Genomic DNA, 25,312 nt, shown 5'->3' on the forward strand with positions numbered 1-25,312 from the left:
ACTCGCGTGGAACGCATTAAAGAGTCGATTTGCCATGTCTCGGAACATTCGAAAGTGACGCAGTTATTTTCGTTATTGGAAGCTGTCCATGTGGATTTTATTAACCGACCTAGGTTGTTGTTGTGGTGACAGCCCGAGTAAGCAATGCTCCCGGGGGCTTGTGTGATGGAGCTGCCATGATTTGTCCCGTCGGTCTTCTCACCTCTTGTTTTGATTCGCCTTGAGCGTTTTCCTTTGATCTGTTTGGATGGGGCACCGTTAGTAGTAACAGGTTCTTTTCTATCGTTCGCCACTTGTGGTGCGATAACACATGATGTGGATGCGTTTTGCCTAAACGGTTCGGCCAAAACGATGTGGCTTCCTCCGCAGGATACTGTAGCTCCCATGCCCCCTAGCGTGTCTAGGCCGATAATGATGTCATCAATGGCCCCAGGCATAACGTGTAGCACGGTGTGGTGCGACGATTCGCCGAAACGTTTTTCCGTCCGTATGGCATCGAAGCTTTGGCTGCTAGTATCGTCGGCCATGGTTATTTGGAGGGCTGCGGCTACCCTTTCTCCGCCTCCTAAGTTTACCATGCGTTCTGCTACGATGGTTGCTATGGAACTTTGTGAGGCCCCGGTGTCGATGGCGGCTTCTGCTGGTTGCCCGCCAAGTTGGACTAGGGCGTAGAGGAGGCCACGCTCTTGACGCATGGTTACTGGTATTTCGGCGCTGGGTCTTGTGTGACTATTTTCACTCCAGTGAGCATCAGCATACCCGTGAAATTCGAGATCGGTTCGATTAACGTTGCTTAATCGCAAAACAGAGACATTTTTACAAACGACATGTCTACTGCAGTGTACATTAGTCATCCCAAACTCTCTCCTGCCCATAAACTCTACCATTTAAGGCAAAAAATCCGGGGAAAAGCCACCCTCCTTATAAAAAATTATCCATTGAATGACCAAAGTTTTGAACTCGCGTGGACCGCATTAAAGAGTCGATATGAGAATCGAAGAATTCTTGTCGACAACCAGCTCAAAACCTTCTTTAATATACAACACGTAACAAGTGAAAACAGATACAGTACGTGCAAACCATGATACATAATTGTATCTCAACCCTTAAAGCTAACGGTGTTTCCACGGATAATTTGGACCCGATGCTGGTATACCTCTGCTCCTTCAAACTCCCAGACGAAATTCTAGCATTGTGGGAGCAGTCACTCAATTCCCGCAAGGAACTTCCTGACTACTCGGTATGAGTGAGTTGAACGCCTAGCCACATATAGGCCTAACAAACCAAAGCCTAATCAACCTAGTTTCACCCGCGGTCTTCTACTCCTACCAATAGCTCGTTCCACTCCATTCCATTCCTGGCCTCAAAACCAATGTAGCTGGAAGTTTATTAGCCCAGAATACAATCTTCGGGTGGATATTAAGCGGTCCACTTAAGGAAAAGATCTCAATATTCTCAACTCAGGTAGTTGAAACTCAAAAGAATTTCCTCGAAGACCTACTCAAAAGGTCTTGGGCACAAGAAGAAGTGCCATCGGCTTTATCTCTCAAAGACGATGATCTAATATGCGAAGAGCTCTACAAAAGTACCACAATCCGAAGAAATGATGGCCGCTACGTAGTAAAACTCCCATTTAAAGACTCGTTTCCCAACTCAATAGCTTTAGGGCACTCTAGACCCGCTTCTCAGCAACAATACCTCAGCGCAGCACGAAGCATTGAGAAAAAACCAGAGCTCTGAACGACATACTCCAACGTCTTAGCGGAATACTTAACCCTAGGTCATATGGAGCCCACAACCCCTCGGAAATTATACGTGATGGAAAGTATTTCTCGTTTCACTTACCACATCATGCCGTCCCCAAACCCGAAAGTAAGTAAGTTTTCAATGCATCCAAACGATCTCAGTCTGGCATCTCACGCAACGACTTGCTTCATACAGGTCCAGTTTTACAAAATGATTTAATGGTCGTTATGTTCAACTGGCTACTCTACAAATATGTATTTAACGACGACATTGAGAAAATGTATCGGCAAATATATGTTCACAAGGAAGATCAAGACTTCCAATGAATACTCTTTCGTCAATCTCCTCAAGGCCAAGTAGAAGATTTTAAATTAAGAACAGTAACCTTCGGTGTTAACTGTGCTCCCTACTTGGCGATTCGCACCCTGCAGCAGCTTGCAGAAGACTGCAAAGCGGAACTGTCCCTCGCTACCAACGTTCTCCTGCGAGAGACCTACATGGATGATATTCTCTCAGGCGGACATAACATACAGTCCATTCTCGAAACCATGAATCAGCTGATCGGAGCACTAAAGTCCGCAGGCATCCCAATCAAAAAAATTACAGCGAACCACTCAGAAATATCGGAATCAATCCCCGAGTCTGATCTTCTCGATGCTGACTTTCTAAAATTCTACGACTCAAGCTCCACAAAAACTCTTGGAGTACGCTGGAACGCAATCGAAGACTCCTTCTCTTATTCGTACGACCCCATATCAGATGCAAACTCGGCAACCAAGCGACATATTCTCTCGTCCGTCGCGAAACTTTTCGACCCGGCAGGATGGCTATCGCCTATAATGATAGTAGCAAAAACTCTCCTGCAACAGCTCTGCATGGAAGTAACGGATTGGGATGAGCACATCAAACCCTGTTCACTTCTCAAATGGAAATCCTTTACGGAAGACCTCTCAGCAATTTGAGATATAAAAATTCCACGTTGGGTTCAATTCACACCCAACGTGCCCACTCAAATACATGGTTTCTCCGACGCCTCTGAAAAGGCATATTGTGCCTGCGTCCATTTAAGAGTTCAACACAGCGATAACTCTATATCCTCTCACTTACTCGTAGCAAAAAGTAAAGTCGCACCCCTACAAACAGTAAGCCTTCCCCGATTAGAGCTCTGCGGAGCATTTCTCCTCTTAAAATTATTAAAGCATATTCGAACTTCGCTTAAACTCATAGAGAGCAACTTGACTATGTGGACAGACTGCATAGTGCTGGCATGGCTCGAAAAGCCACCACATACATGGAAAACATATGTAGCAAATCGCGTATCCCTGATACTCGACAATGTCAGTAACGCAACGTGGCGACATGTACCCAGTGGTGAAAATCCAGCTGATATAGGCACTCGACGATGTCGACCCCAGGACTTGATCGACTGTTCACTCTGGTGGAGCGGCCCAAGGTGGCTCGTAAACTCCTTTCCTGACTGGCCGAAAGATAGCCATCATACTGACTCACCCCCAGAACAACGACGGATAGAAGCCTTGCACTCACTGGAAAATCATGACTTTCTCAACCGGTTTTTGTCATTCGCTCGAGTATTGAGAGTCCTCGCTTACATTCGCCGATTTGTCTCGAAGTCCAGGAAACAGCTGATACCCTCCATAATTCATCTCACCCAGGAAGAGAGTGCAGCTCATTGCGAACGCTCAGCAAAACCAGTATGGAGAAGTGATCGCAGACCTCAAAGCTGCAAAATCTCTCGGAAAAAGAAGTTCGTTGCTCTCGCTCAACCCGGTCTTGGACGAAATGGGACTATTACGCGTAAATGGACGCCCCGCCTATGCAGACATGAGTCACAACGAAAAGCACCCTATAATCATACCTGACAACTCACGGTACTGCTCTCTCCTTTTGGACTTCCTCCATGCGACCCTACTCCATGCCTAGACACAACTAATAATCTGCATGGTTCAACGAGAATATTATACTCCCCGCCTGAAACAAAAGGTGAAAAAATGCATATTTCAGTGCAAGAAATGCACTATCTATAAGCAAAAAATGAAATCCACTGGAGTAGATTTTGCAGGGCCTTTCCTCGTAAAAACGTCAACTCTCCGACGTGCATTATACGCCAAAGCATACGCCTGCGTTTTAGTATGCTTTTCCCCCAAAGCCATACATATCGAAGTCTGCTCAGACCTCACCACTGAAGCTTTCAAAGCAGCATTCGCCCGTTTTGTGGGCCGTCGAGGCATCCCCTCAAAGATTATGTCCGATAATGGTAAGACATTCGTAGGAGCCCAAGGCAGCCTGCAACGCTAGGTTTCCACATTTCTCTAGGAAGCTGTCGAAGACAAGCAAATATGCTATCCACGGTCTCTCATGGCAGTTCATCCCTCCATACGCCCCTCATATGGGAGGTCTCTGGGAAGCAGCAGTGAAGAGTTTCAAAATTCACTTCACGAAAGTTGCCGGAACCCAAAAGTTCACCTTTGAGGAGTTCAACACTCTCCTCATTCGCATTGAGACAGTCCTTAATTCCAGACCACTCTCCCCAATGTAACAAGACCCCGATGATCTGCAAGCTCTTACACCAGGTCATTTCTTACGCGGCGCCCCCCCCCCCCCCCCTCTCGATTTACGAGGCAAGCGCCGATAATCTCTCTCTCGTAAATAAATGGCAAAGATTAAGGGTACTCCACCAGCAATTCAGTAAGCGCTGGAAAACTGAATACCTAAAGGAACTCCATAAACGCTGCAAATGGAAAACCCAAGAGGCCAACCTGCGCGAAGGAGATCTAGTTGTCATCAAAGACGATCTCCTGCCCCAAATGAATGGCGACTTGGACGCATCGTAGCCCTTCATCCTGCTCCGGATGACAATGTTCGCGTGGTGGATATCCGTACTAAAGCCGGTACCATTACACGCAACATAACCAAACTATGTTTGCTACCACCTTCATTACGGGCGACTGCGATTCGCCTGACTCCTGTCGGCGGTGTGGGTTAGCACACCACACCCTATTACATCGATCATCGTTCGTATCCCCACGACCCGCTGACCCGCCAACCTCAACGAGCACAGATACAAGAAATCCCACGACGCACGACGAACCGACCCACACAAAATCGAGCCATACGCAGGAGCGTCTCCAATAACACTGTTTTACAAAATCGCATCCGAAATTTATTTGACCAGGCGGTCCTCAGCATACAAAGGCTGCAAGATCTAGTGGAGATCTTGTCCCTGCATGCCCGCCGGCATGTTGAGGACATGAGCGAGGATCTCATCGAGTTTGATGATTGATGTCCAATAAATATTTTTATACGGTGACCATCCGTTCTGTTTTTGGCAGAACATATCTGTTTTTAACGTGCTTGTTCTGAGTAGTTTTTTTACGGACGGAAATAACAAAAATGTTCTGTTTTTCGTAAATGTTCTGTATTTTGTTCTGCTTTCATGAACTATAAAAAACATATATTTTTGTGGCGGCAACCCTTTTATCAAATTAAGTTGTTATCGATATCACATAGCAATCACTATTAATCAGCTGATGGCGCATTAGAAATAATTTGAAACTAATTTGCTGTTTGGATTTCACTGCCTTAAATTATAAAATGGCTTAAGTGCAGTATACGGACAATTCCAAAATCAAAAAATGAAGTGTGAGGATTGATAGACATGGTCAAGGTGAGTATAACTACACAATTTTGTTTGTGGGCAAATGACAATAACAGGAGTTATTAAGGGTCAAAGTTCATATGAAGCATTTTTTTTAAATCTAAATTTCTCTTTAAGTATCGAACCCATTTTCAAAATTTTTTTCATTGTATAGGTAGTAAAATTACCTTTCATTTGATATGCTGCTTGTATTCCTATCCCGTAAAATACTTAAAAAATTCGAGGTTTAAAAGTGCTATATTTACTAAGTAAATTACGCATATTTATTTGTACATATGTATGTATGTGTGTGTATATTGAAATAAAGCCAATATGGCCTTATTGCCATTTTCAAAACATGGTTGTTGTAATTTTATTAGGCTGTACCTAAAAACGCGCAAAAGAGTGCGTACCGTGGCATGTTGCCACGGTTCAGGCAACCACCCGGACTTGGCATGGCGTAACCCAGGGTTATTTAAATAAACGCGGCCGAAGGCCGCCAACTCGGAAAGGTGTTCTGCACATAACATAACATAACATAAAAAGCTTATTATGAACTTTGACCTTTAATAACTTTTGTTGTTGTTGTTTGCCCAACAAAAAAAATATACCGTTATGTTTCTTTTATTAATACCTATCGATCTCAATTTTTCGTTTTTTTATATCAGCATTGTCCGTATATTGCACTTGTTCCAAAAAAAACGTTGATTTCTCGAACAGGAAAAAAGTGATGATTATAAAGATTTTTCAATTTTGTTTAATTCGCACGAAGAGCAAAAAATATAATAATCAACACGGTGGTGGTTTTTTGACAGGCAGGATCGCTACTATGTAATTGCAGCGAATTCCATTTGGTGGATTTGCGCGGTGGAGGCTGCCACACGTCCATGAGGGTTCCCAGTGGGAAATTTATAGTTAAATGCAATGCATTGATTCTAGGGGACAATTCGATATAATACAATTCAATAATCGAATACAATACAAGCGACGGGTTATATATAAATTCATATATATTCGATATAATACAACTCAATAATCGAATAATACAAGATACAGGTTATATATATAAATTCATCGATATACGTATGTACAAGGGGGAGATGGGACGGGTGGCAGCCTACGCCGCGTAAACATCCTGGCCCGCCTAGGCGTACTAAGCGCCTAACGAGCTGCTTCTTGAATCAGTATTTTCCCAAATTTATGTTTGTAGGTTGAGGTGCGCAGGCCGGTGGCGGTGCATCGTATAGTGCGGTTGGGCACGGTCGGTGCGCGTTGGTTACGGCGAACGCTAGATATTCTTGCAGCGGGTGATGGTTGTGGTGGCTGGACGTTCCCACTGCTGCGATGGCGTGGCCTGTGGCGGCGCGATGAACGGCGTTGGCACCTTGGTGGTTCCTCTACATTCGGGGTTTGGCGGATCCCGGTGTCTCGATGCAACAACGTATGGTGAGGAAGTTCACAGACGTGGCAGCGCTCGCTGGATGAACATGCGCGTGTGGTGTGTGACAGTGCCAAGCAGTTTGTGCAATAATTGTGTGCCCGTGCGACCAAGGCGCGTTGTTGGGGCTGCATGGCAGCGAACACGGAGCACATTGATAGTGCATGGGGTCGCATGCATAAACGGCATCGTCGGTAGTCGGGCAGGACTTCGGCACGTTGTTGGCGAGCTGTGGGCACTGTAACCAGTGATGCTAGCGAGCGGCGCGGTGCGGGGACTGGGGGGCGTTGGCGATCCATCTGAGGAAGATAGGATAAAATAAATTTGAGTCACTCATGATGTGGAGAGTGGAGTGTTGGCAGGGGTTGAGCTTATTTATGTAGATCTTTATGATAGCACAGGGAGTTGGACTGTATTACGTTCTGGGGATGCTACCAAGCCTTGAGGGCCTGACTCAGGCTCAGGGGGCGGTAGAAAGCACAATTTTGTGAGGGGCCTGGTGAGTACGCCATTCTGGGTGCGCACGTCGACTACTCGAACATGGCTGTCTCTTCCGAGGTGTGGGTCTTCCACGCGTCCTAGGCGCCATTGGATAGGGGGTAGGTTGTCTTCCTTGATGACTACGAGGTCGCCCTTTCGAGGAGGAGGTTGGGTTGTTTTCCATCGGTATCGCTTGTGCAGCTCCATAAGATAATCATTCTTCCAGCGTTTGCTGAACTGATGATGTAAAACATTCAACCGCTCCCAACGGTTAGTCATAGAGAGATGTTCATAGTTCGGTTCGGGGACGGAAAGCAGGGGCGCGCCTCGTAGGAAATGACACGGTGTGAGAGCCGTGAGATCGCTTTGGTCTTGAGACAGTTGGAAGATGGGGCGAGAGTTTAAGACAGCCTCTATTCGTATCAATAAGGTAGAAAATTCTTTAAAACTGAAGCTGTGCGTTCCGGCGACCTTTTTGAAGTAGTTTTTAAAGCTTTGACAGCGGATTCCCATAATCCGCCCATGTGAGGGGCCCGGGGGGTATAAACTTCCAATTAATTCCTTGTGGGGCGTACTTCTGTACGATATCGGATGAGACTTCTTTGAGGAAGGATACGAACTCCTTTTCCATGGCCCGCTTAGCTCCTACGAAGGTGGTGCCGTTGTCGCTCATCATTTTGGTTGGATATCCTCGGCGTCCTACGAAGCGGACGAAGGCTGCTTGGAATGCTTGGGTGGTGAGGTCGGAACATAATTCCAAGTGGATGGCTTTGGTGGCGAAGCAGACAAAAACGGCAACATAGCCCTTCATCATCTTGGGAGACCGGAGCATAGAAGCTTTTATTTTAAACGGGCCGGCGAAGTCTACACCAGTAGTAGTGAAGGGAGGCGCGAAGGTACATCGTTCGGGGGGTAAAGCTGCCATTATTTGGGAGTGCGTTTGTTGCTTATGAATGGTGCATGCTTTACATTGGAAAATGCACTTTTTTATTAGGGGTTTAAGCCGGGCTATGAATAACTATTGTCTTACAGCTTGTTGCATGAGGCGGACGTCCGCATGGAGGAAGGTCTCGTGTAGAAACCTTATGTAGAGGGTAGTAAATCCAGCCTTTTCGGGAAGAATGATGGGATTACCCTCATTGTAGGTCATGTCGGCGTTTACCAACCGTCCGTTGCCACGGAGAATCCCGTTTGTATTCAGGAAGGGGTCAAGTACCGATAGGGAACTACGTTTTCCTAGGGGTTTCGAGTCCTCTAGGCAGGCTCGTTCTGGACCGAAGTATCGGGTTTGGGATGATCAGACGGTGCTTCGCTCGTTTGAGTTCGACATGAGATAGCGAGATGACAGGATCATGGATGCCGTTTACTGCATCTTTCGCCCGACGTATGAACCTCAGGACGTATGCAATGACGCGTAGAGCTCGAAAGTAAGAGGAAAACCGATCTAGGATATCGTCGGTCTCCTCAGCGGCATGCAGTGCTTCGACTCGGCGAAGTTCGGGGGGTACAATATTTCTGGCCGTTGGTGTTGGTCAGTCCTCGGGGGGTCGGGAGAGCCATTCTGGACCATTCCACCATGGGGATGAGCTAGCTAGCTTTTCGGGGTTACATCCCATGGTTCCTAGATCCGCGGGGTTATCTTTGCTTCGCACGTGTCGCCAAGGGACATTTCCTACGAGGTCTATAATCTGCGCTGTTCGGTTAGAGACGTATGTTTTCCACGAGTGGGGTGGCTTTTCCAGCCAGGCTAGCACGATTTCCGAATCGGACCACATGATTAATTTTTTTTGATTTAGGCCGAGATCGGGTTGGACTACTGCGACTAATTTTGCTAACAAGAGCGCTCCGCATAGCTCCAGGCGTGGCAAACTAATAGTTTTGAGAGGAGCCACTTTGCCTTTGGACACTATAAGGTGAGAGTGAACATGAGTACCGACGGTACTTCTTACGTACAGGGTTGCGCAATAAGCTTTTTTTCTGAGGCGTCGCAGAATCCGTGGAGCTCAACATATTGATCGGATGTAAAATTCATCCATCGGGGTATATGGATGGCTGAGATAGAGGGAAGATTTTGAGAGAACTGCGCCTATTTGGCTAGACGGATGGGTTTAACCTTCTCGTCCCATTCGGTCCCGTCTAACCACAATTCTTGCATGAGCATCTTCGCTTGGATCATTATGGGCGTCATCCACCCTGCGGGATCGAAAAGTTTCGCAATGGAGGAGAGGATTCGCCGCTTCGTGGCTGCAGTGGATGCCGGATTTGAGTCGACGGTATACGAGAATGTATATGTTAGGGCATTCCACTGGATGCCCAGGGACTTGGCGGTGCTAGTCTTTTCGAACTCGAGAAAGTTTGTTTCCAGCAGATCCGTTTTCGATATTTTTTGGAGGATGTTGGGATGTTTTGCTGTGATCTTTTTTAGGGGAAAGCCGGCTGAATTGAGAGCGTCTATAGTCTCTGTTAAGGATTGCTCGGCTGATTGGAGATCATGACTGCCAGATAAAATATCGTCAACATACGTCTCGGATTTTAGTATTGGGGCTGCGCGTGGATGGGGATCGGCTATATCTTTCGACAGCTCATGTAGAGTGCGAATAGCCAGGAAAGGCGCGCAGTTAACTCCGAAGGTGACCGTTTTTAACTTGTAGTCCTTTATTGGACTGTGTTCGGGGGTTCGGAATATTATCCGTTGGTAGTCTGGGTCATCGGGGTGAAAAAGAATTTGGCGGTACATTTTCTCGACATCGCCATTAAACACATATTTATATGTTCGCCATTTCAACAACATAAGTCGGAGATCGGGTTGGAGGGTTGGTCCGGTACATAAAAAATCGTTAAGGGAGTGACCGGAACCCGACTTTTTAGAGGCGTTGAATACAACTCTGACTTTTGTTGTCTTCTTGTCTGGCCTTACGACTGCTTGGTGAGGGAGATAGAATGAGCAGTATTTACCTCGAGATTCTACTTCAGTGGGACTGCATTCTTCCATGTGGCCTAGGGACAGATATTCCTCGAGTACCTGATCGTATTGCTGCTTGAGATCGCCCTTTTTTGAGAGGGTACGTTCCATACCGTGGAACTGTCGTAGGGCTGCAGTACGGGATTGGCCTAGGTCGATATCGTTCGGGAATGTTTGTTTAAAGGGGAGCCAAACCATATATCGACCGTCATCCATGCGAGTGGTTGTGCTTTGATAAAGGTCTTCGCACATTTTATCTTCGGGGGTTTCCACTCGCACTCTGGGTATTTCTTCGATTTCCCAGAATTGCCTTAGCTGTTCATTCAGCTGGACATTCGTCACTTCCCACGCTTGAGAGGAGTGTGATCCGACCTTTTCGGGGTTTGGCCACTTATTATCCAGCCAAATATTGTGTTTTGTGCTAGCAGTGTAGGCGAGATCTTTTCTGTGCCATTTAGCATGATTTGAGGGATGAGATCGCTGCCTAACACCAGATCGATTTGGGAGGTATTCTGAGAATTCTGGTCTGCTAGCATGAGGTGTGACCATTTACGTTTTTGGTCGTTATATAGCCTGAGTTTTGGGAGTTGCCTAGTGAGCCGAGTAGCACTATTGCCTGGACCTTTATTTTTACCTTGTGGTCATTTGAGACTAGGGTCAGTGAGCACAACTTGTTGGAGGTTTGTACTACTCCGCCTCCCATGCCCGATATTTCAAATAGGGAGTGGGTATATGGGAGGCCTAGCTTGATTTAAGCTTTTGACGAGATGAAGCTACATTCTGACCCTTGATCCACTAAGGCTCTGAGCCTGAAACAGTCTCCTCGGTGTTCTATCGACACTATCGCTGTAGGGAGGATGATTTTGCTGTCATTGTCGGAATGGAATGACTGGATATGGGCAGCGTTTGGGGTGGTGGGAAGTTCTTCGTTGGGTTCTCGGTTGGTAACGTCCTGACTAATTGCTACTTGGGATGTTGTTTTTCGAGGGACATTGGTTTGATAAGATACTCCGGCGTCGTGGAGGGTGGAGTTGTGGCGACCTTGGCAGTAGAGGCACGTTCTTGTGCTTGTGCAATCTTTTAAGAGGTGGGTTTGGGACAGGAAGTTTTCGCACAGATTGTTTTCTCTCACGAATTTTTTTCGTTCAGGGATTGCCAGCTTTTTGTAATGCAAGCAGCTTTGTAGCGTGTGGGAGGCCTGCATGCACATTCTGCAGGCGTAGGTTTATTGATGCTCGGCCACATGAGCATTTGTTCGATTTTGCGCGTAGTTGCTGTTCTGCGGGGGTTGCGGCTTTGGTTTTGGGTCTGAGCCTGCCTCAACTGGAGATTGTTCTGACTTGGGGAAGGCCTCGAGAAGTTGGTGGAGGGTGGATTATATCGGAGTTTGGCTGGTCGCCATTGATCCACCCTTTCCACTATCTCGTAGCGAGTAGTCAGAAATTGATCCATTTGGGACCAGTTCGGGAGGTCTCTTCGCGAACTTAATGATTGTTCCCAAAGCGCAACAGTATTTTCTGGGAACTTGGACGTTATTAATCCTGCCGGATCGCTACTATGTAATTGCGGCGAATTCCATTTTGTGGATTTGCGCGGTGGAGGCTGCCACACGTCCATGAGGGTTCCCAGTGGGAAATTTAAAGTTAAATGCAATAATTCGATATAATACAATTCAATATTCGAATACAATACAAGCGACGGGTTATATATAAATTCATAGATATTCGATATAATACAATTCAATAATCGAATAATACAAGATACGGGTTATATATATAAATTCATCGATATACGTATGTACAAGGGGGAGATGGGACGGGTGGCAGCCTACGCCGCGTAAACACCTTTCATTTGATACCCATATCGTACAAACAAATTCTAGAGTCACCCCTGGTCCACCTTTATGAAGATATCTCGAAAAGGCGTCCACCTGTAGAACTAAGGCCCATTCCCTTTTAAAATACTCATTAACACCTTTCATTTGATACCCATATCGTACAAACAAATTCTAGAGTCAGCCCTGGTCGACCTTTATGGCGATATCCATAAATGGCGTCCATCTATAGAACTATGGCCCACTCCCTCTTAAAATACTCTTTAATTCCTACCATTTGATACACATGTCTTACAAACACATTCCAGGGTTACCCTAGGTTCATTTTCCTACATGATGATTTTCCCTTATTTTGTCTCCATAGCTCTCAACTGAGTATGTAATGTTCGGTTACACCCGAACTTAGCCTTCCTTACTTGTTATATTGGAAATTAAGGGAGAAAAACGCTAAAAATCTTTCTATCTGAACGATCGTTTGTAGGGTATATATATTATATATAGCTCCGATCGAAATGATTTTTTCATGAAATCTTCTATGATATATTAGAATAAATATCACCAAGTTTAACGTTTTTATATTGGTAATTAAGGGAGAAATTGCCAAAAATCTTTCTATCTGAACGATCGGTTGTATGGGATATATACCATATATAGCTCCGATCAATGTGATTTTTTCAGAAAATCTTCTACGATATATTAAAATATATATCACCAAGTTTCACCCTTTTACTTTCTAAATTAAGGGAGAAATGGGCAAAAATCTTTCTATCTGAAAGATCGGTTGTATGGGATATAACTATATATAGCTCCGATCAAAGTGATTTTTTCAGGATATCTTCTATGATATATTAGAATATATATAACCGAGTTTCACGTTCATACATTCTAAATTGCGGCAGGAATGCCCAAAAAGGGTCTTATCTGAACGATCTGTTGTATGGGAGATATATGTTATAGTGGTCCGATCCTACCGGATCCGACAAATGTCTAATATAATACAAAAATACATCCTTGTGGCAAATTTCATTATCTCAAAATTTGAGGGACTTGTTTGCGTTCAAACACACAGACGGACGGACGAACAGACGGGCATGGCTATATCAACTCAGTTCGTCGCCCTGATCAATTCGGTATACTTAATGGTGAGTCTATCTTCTATATTTTTCAACGTTATAAACATCGGACCAAAAATTATATACCATTTCATGTTCATGAAAGGTATAAAAAAAGCTCTATTCAAATATCTCTGGAGAAACTTAAGCAACAGCGAACTAATATAAAGAAAAATATGTCTCGCATCAAAAATATTGTTGAGGCCAGTTTACGACCAGGGGGTAAAGTTTTCTCACCTGCCGAATATAAATGTCGACTTGTTATTCTTAAGTCGTATTTCAAAAATGTGTTGTCTACACAAACGGATATCGAAAAACTGGATTCGGAGGACAGCGGTCATAGAAAAATTCAATCACTTGCGCAACGGTCTCCAGGATCCCGCGTTAGAACCTATCGAAGCGTTCCGAGTATCTAACGAAAATTATTCGAAGGCTTTGGAAAGACTTAAATCTCGGTATGACAAATCAACCCTTATATTTTGAGAAAATACATCTTCCCTATTCGAGCTTTCGGCTATTTCGAAACCAAATGGTGGTCAGTTGAGAAACCTGATCGACAAAGCGCCTGCAATTTATGGTTCGTTATTGTCATTGGGAAGTGAAAGCCAAATTGCACAAGCCATGATTATTTATTTAGTTTTGCAGAAAGCAGATGAAGAGACCAATTGTAAATGGAAGGAGTTTTTGGATTTTAAAACGCTACCGAGCTGGACAGATTGCACCAAAGTTTTCGGTGGACGTTGTCAATACCTCGACCTGTACGTCAATGCTCCATCAAGGCATCAAAGGTAAATAATGAAAACAACTGTTTGGCCAGGGTGCGTCTGCTCCTGGAGGTAGGTGGGCGCACCGGGGTGGATTTCAACAAGCGGGTGTATTTGCAAATAAATAAGAGAAGACGAGAATTTCTCGTTATAATAATATGTTTTATTGGGTAAAATTTAAATAACTTGGTTACAATATTACCTGAGTACACAATAAGTCGGATTGCGGTGTGTGGGCGGTTGGAACGGTCGTGATTCTAAGTCACCCGCGCAAAGTTATTGGAGCTGGTGATATGAGTGGGAGGTTGTAAAGGACGCAATTCCAAGCCGCTCATCCAGATCATTGCGTATTTAAGGCATTCGCTAAATATATACATATTTTGTTGTTGTTAGTGAGTTATACATATCAGTGTTTCTGCAGTGCTTGTTGAAATCAGGTGAAAAGTGTCTAAAATGGTCTAAAAAAAGATGAAATACAATTTCACCAAGCAGAATTGTGTTATTTGCTATCCCCTGACATGAATTTCCAGATTTGCGAAGCTTTTCACGACGGGTTCTATCTGCATGTACCATTATGCTAAATGTGACGTGCAACCCTATCGTGTGTTTATTGATCAGTTGATATGGTGAGTTTATGGAGTGCGAATTTATATATACACATATATGTATTTTGTCATTCGAATTGGAACACTAGTGCCATAGAAAAATTGATTTTTTTCTCATTTCGGGAGTCCGATTCTTGTTTTTTGTACCGAAGCCTTACATCAGGAGTGTTCATGATGTTTGTTGTTGACAAACAACAATTCCTGCTCCACCCAAAAAAAATGTTGGACAGAAAAATTTTATGCTGTATAAAGAAAAAAAAATAAAAATGTTTTCTTTGGAAAGAGGGGAGATTTATAAAATATATAGTTTTTTTTTATTATAGTTTTTTTATGTATTGCCCTTCGATTATTTGTGCAACTTTTCCCCAAGTACGCTTGTAGTCCTGTTTAATTGATGGCCTTTATCAAATGGCACGGTTCCCGAAGGGTATTTAGCTCCGATACCGATTTTTTGGGTACCCGTTTGCATCTTTTTATGCATCACTAATACAATGTACATTTAAAATAATCATATATATGTACATACGTTCGTATAAGGATACGAACCGTCAGTGCACGGACTTCACCTTTTTATTGTTAGAGCCCTGCAAAAACGCTCCACGTCATCTGACTAGTCATTATACCGTCATTGTGCGGTCACGCCCCTTGCTAAATTTTAGTCACGTTTGCATAAACGAGAGTAGATTTTTTAAATTTTTTCCCATTTCGTACCTATTTATGTGATTGTGCATTCCGCTCCCACTTATAGGATGTGAACAACTGTTCTGCTCACACACGTCACAATGCGCGTCAAATGGCGGTCAAATTTTCGGTCATTTCACTCTACATTTTCGAGTCATTTGACAGTCAATTTTACTGCGGTTTTACCATTTATATAACCGCCATATAACTTGAATTTTACCTCCCGATTTACGTTACCTGTAGCAGCCACATGAATAAAATATCAACCAAAAAAATTGAATTTTCAATATTTATTTTTAATTATAATAACCAAACATAACATATAATATAAATATTTATTTAAAACATATCATTAGATTTAGTAATTTTTTTCCAAATAAAGAATATTATATATGAGGCGCCTAGATGCAAAACCAGGTATTTTAAAATAATATTTAAATTGCGACAATATTACACCGCCTAGCAACATCCTAAAAACCCGTACTTAAAATTCATAACAATTTTCATTCATAACAAATTTAAAAATTTTTTGTGCTTTTCTAAGTTTTACATATCATGGGTTCATCTGGTTTTGGATCTTGGAGCCTCATGTATACATGAAATTGCAACTTAAATTAATACATTTAATATAATAAAGAAGTAAATACTTTAATAATAACATAAAAAATATATTAATTGCTTTGAGCTATATTGCTGCAGCAGCTAACTTTATATTTGGACAATTCTGAAGTGTGTTATATTCATGTAAAATTTGAGTTGTTTCCATGGTTTCGAATAAAAAATTTGATTATTTGAATCAATTTAAGTCTACAAATTAAAGCTAAGTAGAAATTTTGATTAGATTTACTCTTTTTTCAGATCAAGAATATTAAAAGGTGTCGTGGAATCCGACTGCTGTCGTAATTGAATTTGAAAGTATTAAAGTAAAGTAAGATATGAACTAATCATTCAAGCAATAATTCTGCAACTCTTAGCAGGAGTATTGATGACATTGTATCCCAAAGATTATAGACAAAATAGCTTAACATCATTTCTGCTCAAAACCTTTGAGAGGCTGATAGATGTTGACATAAAGTCCAACGTGGATTAAAAGCTGTTCTCCACAACACAACAGGCGTACACCAAAGGCAAGTCAGTAGACACCGCATTGCATAGGGTGGTAATAAGCATAGAAAAAGCCCTGAAATATAAGGAATATGCTCCAGAAGTCTTCTTAAACATTGCCGGGGCTTTCAAAAGTGTTTCTAAATGGGCCATTATGGATGGTCTTAATTACATTAAAGTACAACCAGCCTTACCCAGATGGATTGACTGCATGTTAAACTCCAGTAAGATTACATCGCAATGGGGATTGTACGCGGCCACGAAATTAGAGGACAGGAGCACTCCGCAGGGAGGGGTGCTATCACCTCTGCATTGGACGCTGGTCATTAACCAACTGCTCAGGGGATTTTACGAGGGACCAGCAAAACTTGCGGTTTACTTAGATGACGTTGCATATGGTCTTGTTTAGAAGAGGTACAAAGTCCCTAAGTTTGGAGGGGCGACCCTATGGGAGAAACCGTGCACAAAATATCTAGGAATCATCCTAGACAGTAAGCTGTCATGGAAGCTCAACGTGGAGGAGAGGGTGAGGAAGGCTTCAACAGCACTTTATGCTTGTAAAAGAATGCAAAAGAACCGGCATATACGATCAGAAGGCACTCGAAGACGATTCCTCAAAACTAACAACCAAAAGCAATAATTATCATTGCACTGACACAAATTTTATAATTTTTTCATCGGGAGTTGGACACAATCTTTTCATTATATTACTTAACAATTTAGAGACTTCATTCTGTATTGCGAACGATAGCTCAGATGAACGATTCGCCTCCAAACGACTTCGTCTAGCAATGGTATTCTCTATCATTTTTGTTCGGTCTTTACGTTTCTAACTAACAGGAAGGCAAAAGTAATTGTCAAGTGATAAGTTGCCATTGTTTAACATAGTGCAAATACACTAGCGATTCGTCTCTGATCCGCAACGAAAGTTCATTTCGTAATAGAGAATGAGGCCCTAAGATTAGACTTTTTTTCAATTTGTATTTTGACTTACCAGCAACAACAGAATCATGTTTAATTGTAAACCGCACAATCATTATAGCATCATGCAACGAAGCTGAGTTTCTTCCAAAAATTGTTCGGCGCCGCCACGTAAAATCAATGTACATTTTCTAGCATTAACGCAACCTTTAAATAATTATAAACTATGAAAATAAAATCAATGTCAAACCCGCAATCAAACCTTGGAAAATGTTGAAGCGTTCACCACCGACCTGACGTTCTTCAAAGTAATCATAGTGACCCAAAACACTTGAATTAATATCATTAGCTGTAGTCATAACAGAACCACCACAAGCTTTCATTGTACGTTCCAAATATTTTCTGGTACACGAACAGCACAGAACATATCACAACCTAAAAAATACTGTGTACCAACATCACCAATTGGTAGTTTAGATAACACAACAATGGCGCTTTACTTAGCTAGTTTATTGTACAGAACACGCCATTCAGCATTCTCGAACATTATGAATACGTACTTCAGATTTATCACGCTCAGCCTTGAATTCCTATTCTATATTTAATAATGCGATTTAAATTTTTTGTATGACGTTGGGTCCATCTAAGAAAAGTAAAGCGTCCACAACTATTTTAGAAAAGAAATCTTTTTTTGATGAATAAGTTTGGAGGACATTGCTGTGGCAGCGCATTTTTCCAATAAAGCACGTTGTTGTTCCTTTGATTGGCGCTTCGACATGTACAGGCATGTCATATTTTGGTCATTCATAATTGTAATGCTTTACGTATAGCTTTAATGATGATACGTGCATGCACGCCTTCCTCAACATATGGTTTAACTTGTTTTAAGATTTCACCTGCTTTAAGTACTACTGAAGTGCTGCCATCGCCAACCTGATATGAGAAACATTTTTATTCAACACATTCTAATATAACAAAAAACTTACCTCAGCATCTTGAGATTTGGCGATGTCTATTAGAGTTTTACGGCTGGATGCACAATATCCAATAGTTTCCTAATGGTTGCACCATCATTTGAAATTGTGGCCTTACCACTGGAATCAACAATATGCTTGTCCATACTGCGTGGACCCAATGTAGTGCGTACAGCGTCCACAATTGATATGAGTTGAGGTTTACTTTGAGAGCTATCGGTACCCACACATTTTTTACACAAAAACTCATATGTACCCAATACAAGTTCAGGACGTTCATATTTATCGACACGCCGCGCGGTGTGGCCCAAATGTTGCAAATATACAGTTGGCACTGTTGAGAAAAAATATGGATCAATGAAAACAAGTAAAAGTGAAAGATTTTTTTTACCATCTGTTGTTACTTAACACATAAGACATTGGTAACGACGACCAGCATCTACAAATTGCATATGAGCCTTGCAACGATTACATCTAATTGGACCCAATTCACCAAAATTTACAATGGGTGGCTCATATTCACCCTCAACCGTTCGTGCCATTTGTTAGACGGTAAGTGTAATGGACAAAGCTGTTGTTTTTAATAAATCAGCTGTTGCAGGTATGCAATACAAAGAGGACCTGCAAAGAAGAAAGATCAATGTAATTTCCAAACAAAACATTAATTACGAATAGCGATACCTAACGTAACGTGGCGAGGAGTTACCCTGATCTTCTACCACATATTTTGTGGTCACCAATGGTGGTAATAAACCCTGTTCATTAGTAATAAAAGCACCACCAGCGCTCTTTTATTATCGGATTTGGCATCTGATCGGGATCTAAACTGCCTTGGGCTTGATCATACTATTGCGGCTGTTGATATTTACCAGTAACAGGTGCAGGTGGTTGCTAAAGAAAATAACAAAAATAATCATCAGCAAATTTTTAAATATATTAGTTGTATTAGCATACATTATAACCAGGACGTCCGGACGTGTCCGGGTATTGGGGGTTAACCCGGCTTGGGTGGTTGACTGGGCATCGGCGCCTGTCCAGGTTGTGTTGGTGGCATCATTTGACCCATGTAACCACGTGGTGCACCTGTTGGTTGTAGAGGATAACCTGGCTGTTGAGGTTTTCCATTTGTGCTCGGTTTCCAGGCAACGAAGCGTATTATGTTGTTGATTCCATTTGTTGGAGACGTGCACGAAGTGCAACAATTGTTTTCTGGAAAAATATTAGAATTTGTAATATTGTACAACTACAAACATAAATACATATTAAATTCACTTTCCAAACATTTACATCCAACATCGCTAAGGTATTTTAATTTAATTTAATTTAATGCTCCAAAATTAGCACAGTCCTGCAGCTCAATTCGCGGAAAATGGCGGAATCGCTGAAAATTTTTTTCCACACAAAAATGACATATTTCACAATACCTATGAATATAGTAGGTGCGAGGGAGCACGATACATTGTGGCAAAGCTAAATTTGTCAACATGCTATTTCATTTGGAGAATTTTTCATTCCAAATTGTAACCCCTGTCAAAAATTCGTGTGGCTGTGTGCGTTTTTGGTCACACGATTTTTGCAGGGAGGTACTAACCTTTTGACCCATTTTAATTTTCACCTACTTCCAAATACTGCGATCATTGGGTACATATATTGATTTTCCGAGGTGACACCGACCCGACCAACGAATTTTTCTAATATTTCTGCGCTTTTTGAGCAAAAACTCAATTTTAACAAAGGAATCGTAAGTTCTTTGTTTTCAAACAGCTGTTTTCTTTAGTTATAATAAGCTTATTTGTATCTCTGCAATTATTTCCATTGCAAAATTTTATTTGTAACTCCTCGTCAAGGAAAAGCAAGAAATAAATAATAGGAAGAATGAAAAAAAATGAATCGAAAAAAAACCATAATACATATTGTAACGAATTTGTTGCAAATCCTCTTATTTGCCCTTTTTCTAGGTTCGTATCGCTAAACTTTTGAATAAATAACTCCAATATTGAATAATGGAAAAATGGCCTTTATTAAAATACTTCGCAATAACACTCAAACTGTGCAACGACTAGCTTAATAACCAAACTGATAGCTTAAATGAAACTGACTTTCAAAATAATACTGCTATTGCTCGCTAGATATCGTCTTAGTCGTAACTGCTTGACAACTCAAATCAAACTGAATTACAGCGCCTCTACATCTGTCGCCTTTTATACTCTTTTGGTTCCCTCGTTCGCATCTTCTAGAATCTACTAGCATTGTCCATGAGCTCTCAAACTTCTCAGCTATAACTAAAATTGCACAATTTTATACATCTTCTAGGCGCTTCCAGAATCTACTAGTCCAGTAGCTCTCAAACTTCTCAGCTGTAACTACAATTGCACAATTTTATAGTTTTTCTCATTGCATACTTATAGGAGTATCTCAGATACATGCATGTGTTAGTGCATTGACTCTCCGCTGGTCGTATACGTACATGGTACATATATGTAGACGCAGTTATTGTTTCGTTTATGTAGATACATAATGATTGAATTATTGATGTGCATTCACGCCACTGCTTAGCATCGGCTTAGAGACGGCAGCACTCCTTAGTTTTGCTAATATTCGTAACAATATGATATATGCATATTCGCAAAATAAATGTATGATTGCGCTACTTTCATCAGTTTGTGTGCACAATTCTGAAGGAAAATAAAGTTTAAAAGTAGGATAACCTGTCGGTGGTTTTATGGCAGTATTTTTGGCACATTGGAAAAATCTACCACTACCAACATTTTCATTATTTAAAATCCGCGCACTGGTATAAGCATACCAGCCGCAAAGGCAAAAACGAAAAAATACTCGTGAACATTTATACATGCCTATGTATATAATGTAAATTCCACAGAATTGAAACAAACGGTAATTTCGATTCATTGCGCCGTTTGTTTCATTCTTTTCATTTTTACGCATGGTTGAGTACGGTGGTTGTGATCAGAAAATGGTAAGTAAATTTTACTATTGATGATTTAATTTGTAATTAACCATGTATTATGTTAGTTTATACTGTTAATTTTTCTTTTATTTTTCAGGTGGAAAATGGGCATGGAACATATTGGTTTTGGTTGAATTTCGTTTTATGTTAGAGATACCGGCATTGCAAAAGGGTTGATCCAACTGTGGCGTTGGCCGCGCTGGCAGTTGTCACACTTTTGCGATGTCCATTTATACATTTATTAATGGATTTTATTCTTTTCAGGATTTGGTACGGAATTCGCACAAAATTTAATCAATACATGCGACTTTGCTCGATTTTTAAGAATTTGGTGGAGAAAAATAGCTGAAGTATTTCGCTAACTATTCCGTGGCAACGTGGTATGCAGGAGGTGTTGGTTGGGAACTTCTGGCAATGCTCACACTCCCAGCAATAGATATTGGATTGTCGAGATCGGATACGCGAAAGGCAATCCGCTCTGAAAGTGCTTAGCGAGGATGAGTGTCAGAAGGGTTTATCTTATTTGCGAATGTAACTCAAGTGCTTGGCGAACAATTAAAAAATTACGTCAACAGGTTATTGCCACAGCCACAGTTATTTAACGCTTCTATGCACGCAACTAATTGAAGAACATAGATCCTTTCCTATTGGCGCCTCCTTGGATATTGCTTGCATCCAGGTTGACGAATCTGGTGTAATATCTAATTAATTTTTCGACGCAATTCTGTACGAAGCATAGTATATATCATTGTTTGGAGAGTATCTCTAAAAAGATCCAACAAACATTCATTCGTAATACCCAATTCTTGGTGTAGTGATAAAAGTGCTGGGGTATATTTTGTCTGAAATAAATTAACTTTTGTGTTCAGCTGGTAAAAAACAGCTTAATTAGAAGTTCATAATATTTCACGGACGCCGTGGCGATTACTATCAACTTTACGTTAGGTGTACTACAGCAATATGTGTTTTATAAACACTTAACAACACCGCCTTTATCCTTCATAGGTACGGCGCGATAGATACCTGTTACAGTGCCAAGATCAGGCTGCCCTTTATCAACCAAATCATTGTGGGCATACGTACAACATGTGGAGTTTGACCAGTAACCATATCGTCTGATGATTCTTGTAATTTTTACCAATTGTTTATTTGTACTCTGATCGATTGTGCACACAACGAACACCGTGATTTGTATAAAAATTTTGACAGAGTGTTGGTTGTGCAATACGTCCTCGTTCCACATCAACTGTTGTGCGGACTGCGCATATGATGCATTTGAAGATTGCTTCCCACATTTCTTGTATAACGCCCGAGGTACGTATATACCACAAATGCTCAATAGTTTATCCATATCTTCGGGATTACGTGAACGTATGTTACGAGTTTTATTGGTATTGAAAGGACGTACTTGGATTTGCTGTTCCAGCACGGCTGCTGGATAAGGTTTGAGAAACATTTCATCGACGGCGATAGCAAATGCTGGTACGCTTCTTGTGGCTCGTGTAGCCGATAAAGACAAGAATCAGCATGGGATTTTTTGTGTACCTAGTGAACCATCTACCATGCAAGCCGTACCGTCGTCGGCTGGCGTATCTCAAGATTCACAACGACAGCAAACGGCGTTCCGACCCCGGCCTGCAAAGCAGAAAGTCCGAGAGTGTAGGTAAATTTTTGTGCTTCTAGAAAAATTCGGCATGAAATTTGTCTTTTAAATGTTAATTAATAACCTTCCCAATGCTTGTGTACAGGTAGACGTCGCAACCGTAGGAATGGAATTGCTGGAAGAAATGGAATGCCAAATCTTAATGAGCACGAAGGAATTGCCAGGTAACGAAGCACCTTCAAAACACAGGCCTTATTTACTGTCCAAAATCCAAGTAATACTACTGCACTAGCTACATATTCGAGGTAACGTTTTTAAACAAAAATAACTCTCTAACAATTAAATTATGGTCTAACGAGTGAAAGAATTTTTAAAATTGTGTGCCAACTTGGAGCAATAATTTAGAGCGTTTTTATCGAAAGTTTTAAAGGAGCGAAAAACGGTTACCTACACTACACCCGCATTGCAAAAAAAAATTGTTACTGATATAAAGTACATCATCTTTTCGTTTCCTTAATGGGGGTTTTCAAATTTCGCATTCGTAGTCAATTAAATAGTCCAAGATTACGTAATGAATTAATAAAATTGACAAAATTAGTTTTTGAGAACCGGCAGAGTCGACCCCATGATCCAATTACCAGAGGCTTCTTGTCCAATGATGGCCGATCTTTGACACTCCCAAATTAAATCTGGACGGGTTGCTTTTACGATGTAAGGAAAACGGGCATAAATCAATCCCCTTCAGCGAAAATCGTAAAGGAAAAGTACCTTTGTTAGTAAATTAGTAGTGATAGTAAATTTGTAAACGCCACCAGATTTTGGCGGAAATAATAAATTATCCACTAAATACTTCGTGAATTGATAAAGAGTTATATTGGTTTGGTCATTCAGAATTTATATGAAGAACGTCGAGCGTCAGAATTTTATTCAATAATACACTATCTCAAAATTTGTTTCGAAAAGTTTCTATCTCAGCATAAGTTCAATGCATTTTGACATAAGAGGAGTTAATGAAAAGCATTCTGAGATACGCCGTTCTTCAAGTTTTGAGATATGGCGATAATCTACGCAGCAGCCGCAATGAACTGACAAAAAATAAAAGAAAATGGCTTATTGCCTTAGAACTTTATATTCCGGCCGTAACTTGGACAGAAGAGTCCAACTTTTGTGCGATCCTGCTAAACAGGGAGTATTCACCCGTTTATTCAGAAATTTCGGAAAGCTCTTGTCCGTTTAAGTCTTCATAGAAGTGTTTCGGGTGAACCGTTAATTTCCAAATATGACCTATTCCCCAAATTCTTAAATGGGGACGAAGGTTCCGAACATACGGAACGAATCAGTTAACATGCTCAATGAGTGCATTTCATTATGGTATCTCCACTATTTACTAATGATATGTATTTTTTTACGTGAATCATTTACTAGTCGAGTTTTTTGACGTTGAATGATGAATTTTGATTTGGCTTAGGTTTCGTATGTTCATAGGTTTACGAGGGTCCACGATTCCATGGTTTCCGTACTTTTCATAAACCCTCTTGTGATCGAATCATGGAGCAAAGTTCTGTAAAACGATGTTAACCCATATTTAGAATATGGCTGTCCCTACTCATGAGGTAAAAAATTCTGTTGGCCTCGTGCTTTTGGCCGCGTGCATTTATGTTCTCTGGCAGACAGTGGATCTGCGTTATGGTTCTGGTGTCCTCGCTCGGGGCGAATGAATGTAGGTTTGCTTTGTAAGATTAAGAATATAATGGGCCGAGTCCCTTTAGGTTCTGTGGCAGATAGCGGATCTGCGTTAGATTATTGGTTGACCTCGTTTCGGATGAACGAGAGGTGGGGTTTTGGATTTTTTGAAGGTAGGGATATGGAGAAACGGAGAGATTGTTAGGAGGAGCTCTTAGCCTTCTCGCAATCCATCTCTTCCGTTGGAAGAAGGAGCAGTTTGACCAAAGGTCGTCTGATTTGATCCTTCTCGGTTTTGAGGTCGACTACGCGTACTCGGTCATCTTCGCCGGGGTGTACGTTGACAACTCGACCTAACCTCCATTCGTTGGGAGATAAGTTGTCCTCTTTGAGGACAGCGAGATCTCCCACTTGTATATTTTGTTTGGGATGCTTCCACTTCACACGCTTTTGAAGTTCGGATAGATATTCGGTTTTCCATCGCTTGCAGAAAGTTTGATGGTGGGCTTTGAGTTTCTGCCACGGATTGATCATCGAGACAGAGCTCTCTCCGGTTCTGGCCGGGCCAGAAGGTGGCTGCCCGTGGGGAAAGGGCCTGGGGTAAGCGGCTCTAGGTCCGTTGGGTCATTGGACGCCGGGCTGAGCGGCCGCGGGTTCAGGCATGCCTCGATCCGGCACAAGAGTGTGTGGAGTTCCTCGAAGGTGAATTTGTGTGGTGAGGCTATCTTTTTTAAGTGGCTTTTGAAGCGTTTCACTCCAGCCTCCCACAGCCCTCCCATGTG

General features: G+C 41.9%; 1 long non-coding RNA gene and 1 pseudogene across 1 annotated transcript; both read right to left on the reverse strand.

The window, feature by feature from the left end:
* Nucleotides 1-14,833: 14,833 nt before the first annotated feature.
* LOC137238358 (T-complex protein 1 subunit eta-like) lies at nt 14,834-18,494 on the reverse strand (annotated as a pseudogene).
* A 32-nt stretch (nt 18,495-18,526) lies between these two features.
* Nucleotides 18,527-19,392, reverse strand: LOC137239299 (uncharacterized). The gene is made up of 4 exons (XR_010949325.1): nt 19,231-19,392; nt 18,958-19,167; nt 18,668-18,897; nt 18,527-18,610 (listed from the first exon to the last, which is right to left on the reverse strand). It is a non-coding gene; the product is annotated as an uncharacterized lncRNA (long non-coding RNA).
* Nucleotides 19,393-25,312: the final 5,920 nt, after the last annotated feature.

The sequence above is a fragment of the Eurosta solidaginis genome, chromosome 1 (genome assembly GCF_040869045.1).
Source record: "Eurosta solidaginis isolate ZX-2024a chromosome 1, ASM4086904v1, whole genome shotgun sequence".
In the NCBI taxonomy this organism is placed as follows: Eukaryota; Metazoa; Arthropoda; class Insecta; order Diptera; family Tephritidae; genus Eurosta; species Eurosta solidaginis.